The sequence below is a fragment of the Zingiber officinale genome, chromosome 6B, assembly GCF_018446385.1.
Source record: "Zingiber officinale cultivar Zhangliang chromosome 6B, Zo_v1.1, whole genome shotgun sequence".
NCBI classification, from domain to species: Eukaryota; Viridiplantae; Streptophyta; class Magnoliopsida; order Zingiberales; family Zingiberaceae; genus Zingiber; species Zingiber officinale.
Window position 1 is genome coordinate 124,433,214 of NC_055996.1, and position 10,900 is coordinate 124,444,113.

Below are 10,900 nucleotides of genomic sequence, written 5' to 3' on the forward strand. Positions count from 1 at the left end.
CTTGAAGCCCTTCCAAATCTACTTGAGCTCATCCTTGTCCATGAATATGCTGGTGTCCAATTGTTTGTTCGCAAAGGAGGCTTTCAAAGGTTTAAGGTCCTAGATTTAGAACAGTTAGACAGCCTGAACTATGTTATCCTGGATGGTGCAATGCTGAACCTTCAGATCATGTACAGATCTTGTGCACAACTAAAGATGGTTCCCCAAGGAATTGATGAGTCGATACATCTCAAGGAACTCCATTTTGTTCGACATGCCTGAAGTGTTTCTGCAGAGGTTATGGAGGCTGAAAGGAATAGATCATCCAAAAAGTCAATCGCATTCCAACCAGTAAGATCGTGGGATAATTAAAACCGTGTTTATGAGATTTAGCACTTCACAACCAGCTAAAGAGGAACTAAATAATCAGATGATGTTTGGTGAGTGCATCTTATTCTCAATCCTGAAATCTCGTTTGGTAATGATGCCAAGATATTTCAACTCATGATATACATAACCATGCTGTTACATGTTTAAGTGTAGACTCTCCTAATGCAAGTGATTCCAGCATCTCAAATGCATGGTGGAGCTTCCAAGAATAAATATACTTTTCTCTTAAGTTTGGTGACTGTAAATATTGGCTTCAGACCTTTTTTTTTTTTTTTTTTTTTTTTTCCAGTTTGATTCATAATTTGTTTCAGTAGATGATGGTTCATCTCTGAGTGTGATGTCGTTTTCAATTTGTGTTGGCTTTCCTTAATTTTATGTTAAGTATTTGATCAAAGTTTCATAATTGCTAGTTATATTTCATTTGTTTTCGAATTGTTTTATTATGATTTGTTGGTTCATCTTCAGATCACATGAAAGAGGCCATCTTGTATATCAGTTCTCGTATATTAACAGAAGATAAATATAGAAAACTTTCTCAAGTATAAAACCTTTTTCTCTAATCTCTATCGGTGCAATATGTCTTCTGTCGGAGTGTGTAGTGCTTGCTGTTGAACAGCAAAGAGGAGACTCGATCTATAATCAATTCTGCAACAGCGGAAGATAAACAAGAATATATTTATTGATAAAAATTTGAGGGTTTTTTTTTTTGGATAAGATCGTCTAATTGAACATAAACAGAGAATGAACAGTTGAACAATTACAAGTTGACAATCGAAATTGCCAAAATAGCAGATATTTGGTCGTAGTCGCGAGCAAAATAGAGCGCTGGAGCATGGAAAAGAACAACTTTTTGATAGAGCATCAACTGCAGAGTACGAATCGGAAGGCGGGGAAGAGGATTCCGGCGACGGAAAGGAGGCAAATGGTGATGAGGTTGAGGAGCACCAACCGAGCGGCCGCCACTTGACCTCCACGCTTGAGCTCTTCATCCGCTTTGAGCTCTTTTGTGGCTCCTTGGAGAGGTCGAAGTCCGCGCCCTTCATCCGCAGCTCCCGGACACACCGCGCGAGAGCCCGTCCGTCCTGGCGCTCCCTCTGCAGCCGCTGCGATATCCGCCAGTAGGTGCGCACGGCGGCCTGCACTGTGACGGTCACCGCCAGAGAGGTGGTCAGGGAGAGGCTGCAGGGGAGCCACCAGCTGCGGCAGGAGGCGCCGGCGACGGAGGCGTTGAAGAGGAGCGTGAAGGAGAGGCCGTGGAAGGCGAGGAAGAGGCAGGAGAGGTGGAAGACGGCGCGCTTGGCAGCGTCCATGCGGGCCTCAAGGGCTGCGGCGCGGCGACCGTGGAGGTCCTCCTCTCGCTGCCAGAGCTTGAAGAGGAGGAGATGGCCGGGGCTCTCTGCGATCTGGTTTAAAGGATGATACTGCAGCGCTAGTTCACCGGAGTTGGCTTGCTTGTGCGACTCTTCGCCGGATATAACGGCAGAGGAGATGTCGACGACATGGTTGCTCTGCGAATCCATTAGGAAAAACCACGGATCGGTGTTAAAAGTGGAACAAATCTGAGATTGAGGATGGAAAATCTGATGGTTTTGGAAGTCCGGAAATGAGAACTAGAGATGGAAGAAGAAATGGAAAGGAAGGTTGGAGGAAGAATATTATAGTTATGGGCGGTGGAGTTTAGGGTTTAGGGGAGGAGCCGAGGGGGAGGTTGAAAAAGAGGCAACGGTCGAATTGCTTAAAGGTAAGAGGATGAATGAAACATTAAATTTTGTATATTAACTTTTAATAAAATTTGAAATCGAAAGGGGAAAAAATAAATAGGTTAATATGGGTTGACTTTGGGGCCACTCGACGGTGGATTCTACCTTTTGCAGCTCCAGGTGAATTCATTCGGAACCCCCTCCAACAACTTCGTCAGTGATATTGTGGCTTTAGGCAAAGAATTTTCTCAATGTCAGATTATAAATGACTCAACCATTGTCAACTAGCTTCTTCTTCTTTTAACTTTCAGCAGAAGGCTATGCTGGGCTGTAGCCCCGTCCCAAATATACATATTAGAGTTAGGTTGAAGGAAAGCCTATTGCTGTGATAAAAAATATAAATAAGATGGAGTATCAATGTGATAAAAAATAGAAATAAGATCAAAAGCGGTTAGTTATTGAAGCGGCCGCCAATTTTTGGTCCATAGAACAACCCAAAATCAAAACTCAAAAGGAGAACATTTTCTCTAGGAGTTCGAACTTCTTTTCAGGTGAACATCTCGTGAAAAAGCATCATTTTCTCCTTGTTCTTCACTAGGAATAAATATACATCAAGTATCTTTTCAACTTGGACACGAACACTACTCAAGGCTTTCATAAGTTTCTCATTCACCTTTTGTCGTTGAAAATTTATTCATAATGATTGATACAAGTGTTGTGAGTCATCCCAAAAGTAATATGGGGTCGATAGTTAAGATGATATGTAGTCAAAGTTAAGATGAAGTAGCAGTCAAAGTCAGGATGTACGTAGCTGAACGAACCACTTTCAACGGAGCTCTGCTCGCTAGTTCTTATGGGCATGACTCCCAATATACACTTGATCGGCTCCAGAGTCAGTCGGACCTCCGAAGCTCAGCTTCCCACTTCTCATGGGCATGACTCCCAGCATACACCCGATCAGTCCTAGAACCGGTCGGATCCCTAGGGCTTAGCTATCCACTTCTTATGGGTATGTCTCCCAGCTTACACCTGATCAGCCCTAAAGTCGGTCGGACCTCAGGAGCTCAGATCCTCATTGCTCATGGACATGACTCCAAGCATACGCCTGATCATCTTTAGAGCCCATCGGACCTCCGAGACTCATTTCTTCACTTTTCATGGGCATGACTCCCAGCATACACCCTATCAGCTCCCAAGTCAGACGTGTTGGTGCGGTTAGCATTGACGGTCTAACTCAAGTTTTGATGAATGACAAAATAGGTTAAGTTAGTTTCATTGTGATCTAATACTTTGACGAACTGTGCAGGAGAAGCCCAGCTAGGTTGATGGGCTGACCTGATAGCTGGCACAAAGTCCAAACTGATTGACGGGCTGACCGGATGTCTGGCACGAAGCCCAGTTAGGTCGACGGGCTGACTTGATAGCTTCCATGAAGTCTAGACTGGTCGATAGGCTGATCGAATGTCTGGCACGAAATCCAGCTAGGTCAACGGATCGACCGGGTAGCTGAATAAAGTCCAGACGGGTCGACGGGTTGACCGAACGTCTGACAGGTAAGTTAAGGTAAGTCACTGGAGGGGCGTGACTTGTTGAGGATACGTTTCCAGTTAGGGAACTTAGGCGTCGATCCAACTTAGAACAATTTCGGGAATCTAAGTTGAGATCATGACTAGATTCTGGTCTCGGTGGGATGGAATCTAATTATTACTCTTTTTGATTATAAATTGTGCTAACTTTTGTTTTGCAGGGTAGTTTAACTTTTATTTTATCTCGGACTAACATTTTCTTGTAGGAAAAGGAATTTCTGGAGAATGGTGGTCCGGGCGCCCGGAAGGGATCGGGTGCCCGGAAGGCAAAACTCATCTCGTCGCAGATATGGAGCGCACTAATTGGCCGGACTTATGTCACGGTCTGGGCACTGGGAAGGGATCTAGGCGCCAGGAGCATGCTTATAAAAGAAGGCCTCCACAGAGCATCAAAACAATAACTGCTTCCTACCACTGCTCTATTGCGCTTTGCTCCTGCGACACGACGATGCTTCTCCGACAACCTGCGACTCAAGCTCTTTTTTTTGTTGTTGGTATTTTCTTTTTAATAGTTCCTGTACTTACTATTGTAATCCTGTTTGTGAACTATTAGTAATTGCCCAACGGAAGCACTCGACGAGTGCGGGCCTTATAGTAGGAGTCAACGAAGGCTCCGAACCAAGTAAAACTGGTTTGTGTTAACGTTGTGATTTTTATTTTCCGCTTCATACTTGCTTCGAATTTTTGATCGCTATTCACCCCCCTCTAGCGACTTCTACAATCCAACAGGATGGACCTCCGGGGCTCACCTCCCTACTTCTCATGAGGATAACTCTCAGCATACACTCGATCAACCTAGAGTCGGTCGGACCTCCGGAGCTTAGGTCCTCACTTCTCATGGGCATGACTCCCAGCATATATACACCTGATCGACCCTAGATCCGGTCGAACCTTTGTGGCTTAGCTCCCCACTTTTCATGGGAATCACTCCTAGTATACACTCGATTGGCACCATAGTCGGTCGGACCCCTGGGGCTTAGCTCTCCAATTTTCATGGGCATGACTCCCAGCATACACCCGATTGTCCTTAAAGCCGATCGAACCCCTCTGGGTTTAACTCCCCATTTCTCATAAGCATGACTCCCAGTTTACACCTGATCATCCCCAGAATCGGTCAAATCTCTAGGGTTCAACTCTATACTTCTCATGGACATGACTCACAGTATACAACCGATCGACCCTAAAGTCAGTCGGACGCCAAGTGTTCAGCTCCCCACTTTTCATGGATATGACTCCTAGAATATACCCGATTAACCCTAGAGCCGATCAAACCCCCAGGGCTTAGCTCCCCATTTTTCATGGGCATGACTCTCAACATACACCCGATTAGCCCCAGAGCCGGTCGGACCCCCGAGACTCAGCTCCCCACTTCTCATGGGCATAACTCTCAGCTTATACCCGATCGACCTAGAGTTGGTTGGACCTCCGGGGCTTAGTTTCCCACTTTTCATGGGCATGACTCCTAGCTTACACTCGATCATCCTTAGAGCCAGTCAGACCTCCAGGGCTTAGCTCCCCACTTCTCATAGGAATGGCTCTCATCTTACACCCGATTGGCTCAAGAGTTGGTCGAACCTCCGGGGCTTAACTCTCCACTCCTCATGAGTATGACTCCTAGTATACACTCGATTGACCAAAGAGTCGGTCGGATCCCCGAGACTCAGCTTCCCACTTCTCATGGGCATGACTCCCAACATATATTTAATTGACCCTAGAGCCGGTCGAACCTTCGATGTTCAGCTCCCTACTTCTCATGGGCATGCCTCCTAGCTTACACTCGATCGACCTTAGAGTCGGTCAGACTTCTAGGGCTTAGCTCCCCACTTCTCAAGGGTATGATTCCTAGCTTACACTCGATCGACCTTAGAGCTGGTCGGACCTCTGGGTCTCAGCTCCCCACTTCTCATGGGCATGACTCCCATCTTACACCCGATTGGCCCCAGAGCCAGTCAGACCTCTGAGGGTCAGCTCCTCACTCCTCATAGGCATGACTTTTAGTATACACTTAATCGTCCCAAGAGTCGGTCAGACCCTTGGGGCTTAGCTCCCCACTCCTCATAGACATGACTCCCAACATGCACTTGATCGGTTCAAAGCCAGTTAGATCTCAGGGGCTCATCTTCCCACTTCTCAGGGGCACGACTCCTAGCATAAACCTAATCTGCCCATGCCAATCGAACTTCAACGAGACTTGGCTCCCCACCCCACATGGGCATGGCTCCCAACCTAAACCAGGTCGGCACTAAGTCAATTAGACTCCCTCTCGGAGATAACATTATTAGAGAATCATAATCAGCTGTCAGAGAATAACAGCTACTCATCAGGGAATATTCCACTACTCTGGCATATACATGCAATGGAATCTTCCTCTGCTTAGGAGAGGGTTGTCGTACATCCCCCACTACTCGATATGTGTTGACACCTGACATTCTCTGATATCTCATTATTACGGAGGTTATGAGAGGCGGTATAAAAAAGGATCCTCTCTGTTGACCAGGTATCCGCATATACACGCATCCACACAACTGTTGTACAGTTAATCTTTTTCCATATTTTTCACCGGAACTACTGTTCTTATCACTCCCCGGAGGTATACTTGTCCGATGAAATGGATGATACCTCCTAGTGACAATGTATGATATAACATGGTATGAGTCCACAACACGGATATAAATACACATCGGAAGATAAAATATAGCGACAACGATATAGAGGGATTTACATAATTTCCACACAACATAGAAAATATAAATGACTGTGTGTGGTATAACTTAACATAACAAATATCACAATCTAATAGAAGTACATTATAAGACTAAAATCCACAAAAAAATCAAGTGTAAATACAAAGTAGCAAAACATAACGTGGAAAAACACTATCTCGAGTGTGATGTGGGACTAACAGCAGGACCTCTGAGCAATATATCACATCCTTTATCTGCTAACCTGAAAGATAAAGGAAAAGCAAGTGTAGTGAGTACAATAACTCAATGAGTATAAGAAGATAGTGCATGATACTAAATATATGGAGATCAAAGGATGTAGTCTCAAGTACAATACTTACTATAAAAGTAAGAGTGTCGATATAATCGTTTGATAACCAATAAAAAAAATACTCCACTAACCTGTAAGTACCTTGTGGTAGTTTTGATATGGTCAACCAAGTTAAGTTAAGTTTTATGTATTTGATCCTTATGTCTAAGTGTGCAGGAGCTTAGGAACATAAGAAGTCGAACGGAAGACGCAGCTAATGAGAAGGATGGCACAGGAAAGGAGTCGATGGGCTCGGTGCATCCGAAGGGCGAGGTGTTGCAGAAGAGTACACCAGTGGATGAGAAGGACACATACGACGATCTGAGGGACGAGAAGCCGGGGAGGAAAGCTGCTTGAGGAGAGGGTCGGAGTTGGGTTCGAGTGAACTCAACTCCGGATAACTGGAACATCACCCACACGAAGAAGACTTGCCAGGTCTGCCTTGGGGAAGGCGCATTCTAGCCTATGGAAGGTTCCTTCACTAGTTGTTACCCGAGGCGGATAAAATCTATCCTATGAAAGGCATCTTGGACCACTTTGAAGGCACTTTCAAGTTATGGATAATATTTTCCAAGAGCTATAAAAAACCCCTAGAGTTAGGAAATATTCAACAACTCTTGTATTCATTTCTTAGCATATTTTTGAGTGTTCAACGAGTGTAAGAGGTTTCCCCACCTTCAACGAAGGAGACTTTTTATTGCTTTCTTTTGCCTTAGATTAACAACCACCTATGTTATAACCAAGTAATTCTTTCGCCTCTTTTATTTTTAGTTGTTCAATTTTATTTTTATAATTGTGCTACTAATCTGAGTTGAAAGATCAAGAAATGTTTAGTTTTAATTTTTACAGGTAATTTACCCCCATCTTGTTAGCCTACCTGAGCCAACAAGTCGTATTAGAGCCAGAATATCTCAGAAGGACTAACCATCGACTGAAGCACCGAGACGATGGCTGGACCAAACATCTATCTATCAAAGTTTAGGGGAGAATTTGAGTTATAGAAAAACGCATGGAGGTATTTTTCAAAATAGATTTTGAAATTCTTTTGATAATTAAATATGACTTTATAACCCCTAACGACGAACAAGAAAAAGAAAAAGAAGAGTATCTCTGGGGCAAGAAGGAGTAAGCAGACTTCGTAGCAAATGGATGAGCCAAATTCCATCTGCTGAGCGTGCTACCTCCGCAAGAAGTCAACAGAATCAGTACCTACGAATTAGCAAAGGAACTTTGGAAGAAGTCCTGGAGCTACACGAAGGTACGTCTGAAGTCAAGCTCGTAAAATAGGATCTGCTCCGGAGCTAACTGACCAACCTTCGGCTAAAAGAAGGAGAGTCAGTAGCACAACTACACACCAAGATGAAGGAGTTAATTACTGGACTTATGAATCTCGGAAAACATGTAACAAACTGAGATTCTTTAAGATATGCGTTAAATGCTTTTCCTAGGACATAAGATTGGATGCCCATAGTAGACTCCTATTATATTTCAAAAGATTTATAGGTAAGTACTTTAGAGAGTTTATTTTCCACTTTAGAACTTCACGAATCTAGATGTGCAGAATTAAAAAATGAACCCAGTCAGAACATTGCCCTGAATGCAAGAACGAATGATCCAGACTTTGAAGCGTCAATCGATGAAGACAAAGAAGCCCTAACGGTAAGAAAAATTAGTAAGTTTAGTAAACCTAATAAATTTAATAAAGCGCAAGCTAAAAAACATTCTCAGAGTAAAAGGAAGGTCTGATGCGAAACTACAACGAAGAAGGATACATCAAGGATGATTATCCAAAGCTGAAGACGAAGGAGAAGAAGAAAGAGCTAGCCAAATCAAGGCACAAAAACTTAAAAGCAACATGAGACGAGTCATCTTTGCAGTCAGAAGTTGAAAAATACACCAAACCAGCCCTATTGGTGGACCATCAAGGAGAAGTCGAAAGCAGCTCAGATATGAGTATCGATTAAGGGGGAGGATCATCAGAAGAAAGCTACAATGGAGGGGGATTATCAGAACAAGAGGTAAGTGAGGTACATGCCTTACCTCATGAAAAGTCATTTCAATTTATCAAGATGTTTTCTAAGAATATAGTAAAACTAGAAAAAGAAAATGCTAAAAATAAAAATAACCTTAGCCAATTCATGCCTCTTAAAAATGTATGATAATCTAAGAGTAGAAAATAAAAAATTAAAAACACAAATAGAAAAACTAGAAAATGACTATGCAGGTTTGAATTCAAATATGTTTCGAAAGTCAAAATTAAAAATTATGGCAGAATTAATTGGTACATCATAAATCACCAAGGATAAATTAGGAAAATTCCTAGAAATTATGTACCTCCAATTTTTTTAGTAAATCTAGTAGGTAGAAAGCTATATTGGATTCCAAAATCTTTTCAGATTAAATTCCCAAAAATTTTAAATTATTAGGATATAAATTGTTTTAATTAGAAAAATATTTTTCAAGTGAACTTTTCTATTTGAATTTCTTATTCAAAAAATGTATACTTATAGAACAACAATATTTTTGTTAAATTTTTTTCCATTGAGTTATTTTCTATAAATTTATTAACAAAAATAGTATTTTAAAAATTTAAAATAATTTTTAGATTTATTTTTGAAAATTTTTATCTTTCTATGATAAAACATGATATTCTCTATCTTAATAATTTTTTTAAATTTTTTTTGAATATTATCTGAATTATTATGAATTATTTTATAAAAAGTAAATTTTAATATTTAAAAATTAAGAAAATATAAATTTAGAAACTTTTATTTTTTCACTATTAAACAATGTGTTTTACATATCTAAAAAAAATTAGTTGAACTTTTAGAGTTGAAAAAAAAATATTTTTTTAAGATTTATTTTTAAAAATTAGTTGTTTTAATAAAATTAATCATTTCTGTTAGAGTATATAATATCTTTCCATGAATTTTTTTTACTGGTCTAACTTCTTTTGCTTAAATTTGATAAAAAAATTTAGAATTTTTAAAATAGAAAAGTAAATTTTAAATTATTTTTTTTAAAATAGAAGATTAATTATTAAAAATAGAATATGTTTGAAAATTATTTTTGACTGATAATTAGTGTTATGTATCCCTAGAAAATTATTTCAATTTTTTTTCTAAATATTTATTTTATTTTTTTATGATTGTTTGTTGTGATCAAAGGGAGAGAAATATGTAAAAGTTAAGAGAGATTAAGAGGGAGTTAGGATAATTTTTTTAAATTTTTATCCTTGTAAATAGTTTACATTTTTTTTAACTTGCTTGATTCATTGCATTGGAATTTTTTATTATAAATTATAATTTACTTTAAATAATTATGTTATTACATTTTTGTTTAATCGTAACTTTAATTTGGGTTGATTCACATCAAAAAGTGAGAGATTATAAGCATCCTGTGGTAGTTTGGATGTGGTCAACCAATTTAAGTTAGGTCTTATGTATTTGATCCTTGTATCTAAGTATGCAGAAGCTTAGGAACACAAGAAGTCGAGCGGAAGATACAGCTAACAAGAAGGATGACACGGGAAAGGAGTTGATGAGCTTGGGGCATCCGAAAGATGAGGTGCTGCAGAAGAGTATACTGGTAGACAAGAAGGACGCGTACAATGGTATGAGGGGCGAGAAGCCAAGGAGGAAGGCTGCTCGAGGAGAGGGTCGAAGTTAGGTTCGGGTGAGCTCAACTCTGGATAACCAGAGCATTACCCACACGAAGAAGACTAGCCAGGTCTGCCTTGTGGAAGGCGCCTTCCATGGGCTGGAAGGTGCCTTCAATGCTTCATGGAAGGCACCTTTACTAGCCGTTACTTCGCTAAAAATATATTTCAGGAAATCAGAGCTCTAATTGATCAACCGATCTATTGGGAGGTGTTTCCTGTGAGCAGTAGCTCACGGAATCGATCAACCGATCGATCCATTCACTCCTTGATCGATTGGGCAATCGATTCAGAGGAAGGTTCTGTTGGGACTGATATGCCCGCTAGAAGGGGAGGGGGGTGAATAGCATTTCGACGCACTTGCGTTGGTTTGCTTCGTCTTGTTGTTGTGCAGCAGAATACTCGAAGACAAAACACTCATAATGCTAACACCTAGGGTTTACTTGGTATCCACCTCAAAAAGAGGTGACTAATCCAAGGATCCACACACGACACGCTCCTCCACTATGAAAACCCTCCTTCTCGGTCGCAGTCGAAGGCGGAGAAGCCTCGTA

General features: G+C 41.0%; 1 pseudogene; it reads right to left on the minus strand.

Annotated features, from left to right (window-relative positions):
• Nucleotides 1-1,198: 1,198 nt before the first annotated feature.
• On the minus strand, nucleotides 1,199-2,040 carry LOC121990632 (annotated as a pseudogene).
• Nucleotides 2,041-10,900: the final 8,860 nt, after the last annotated feature.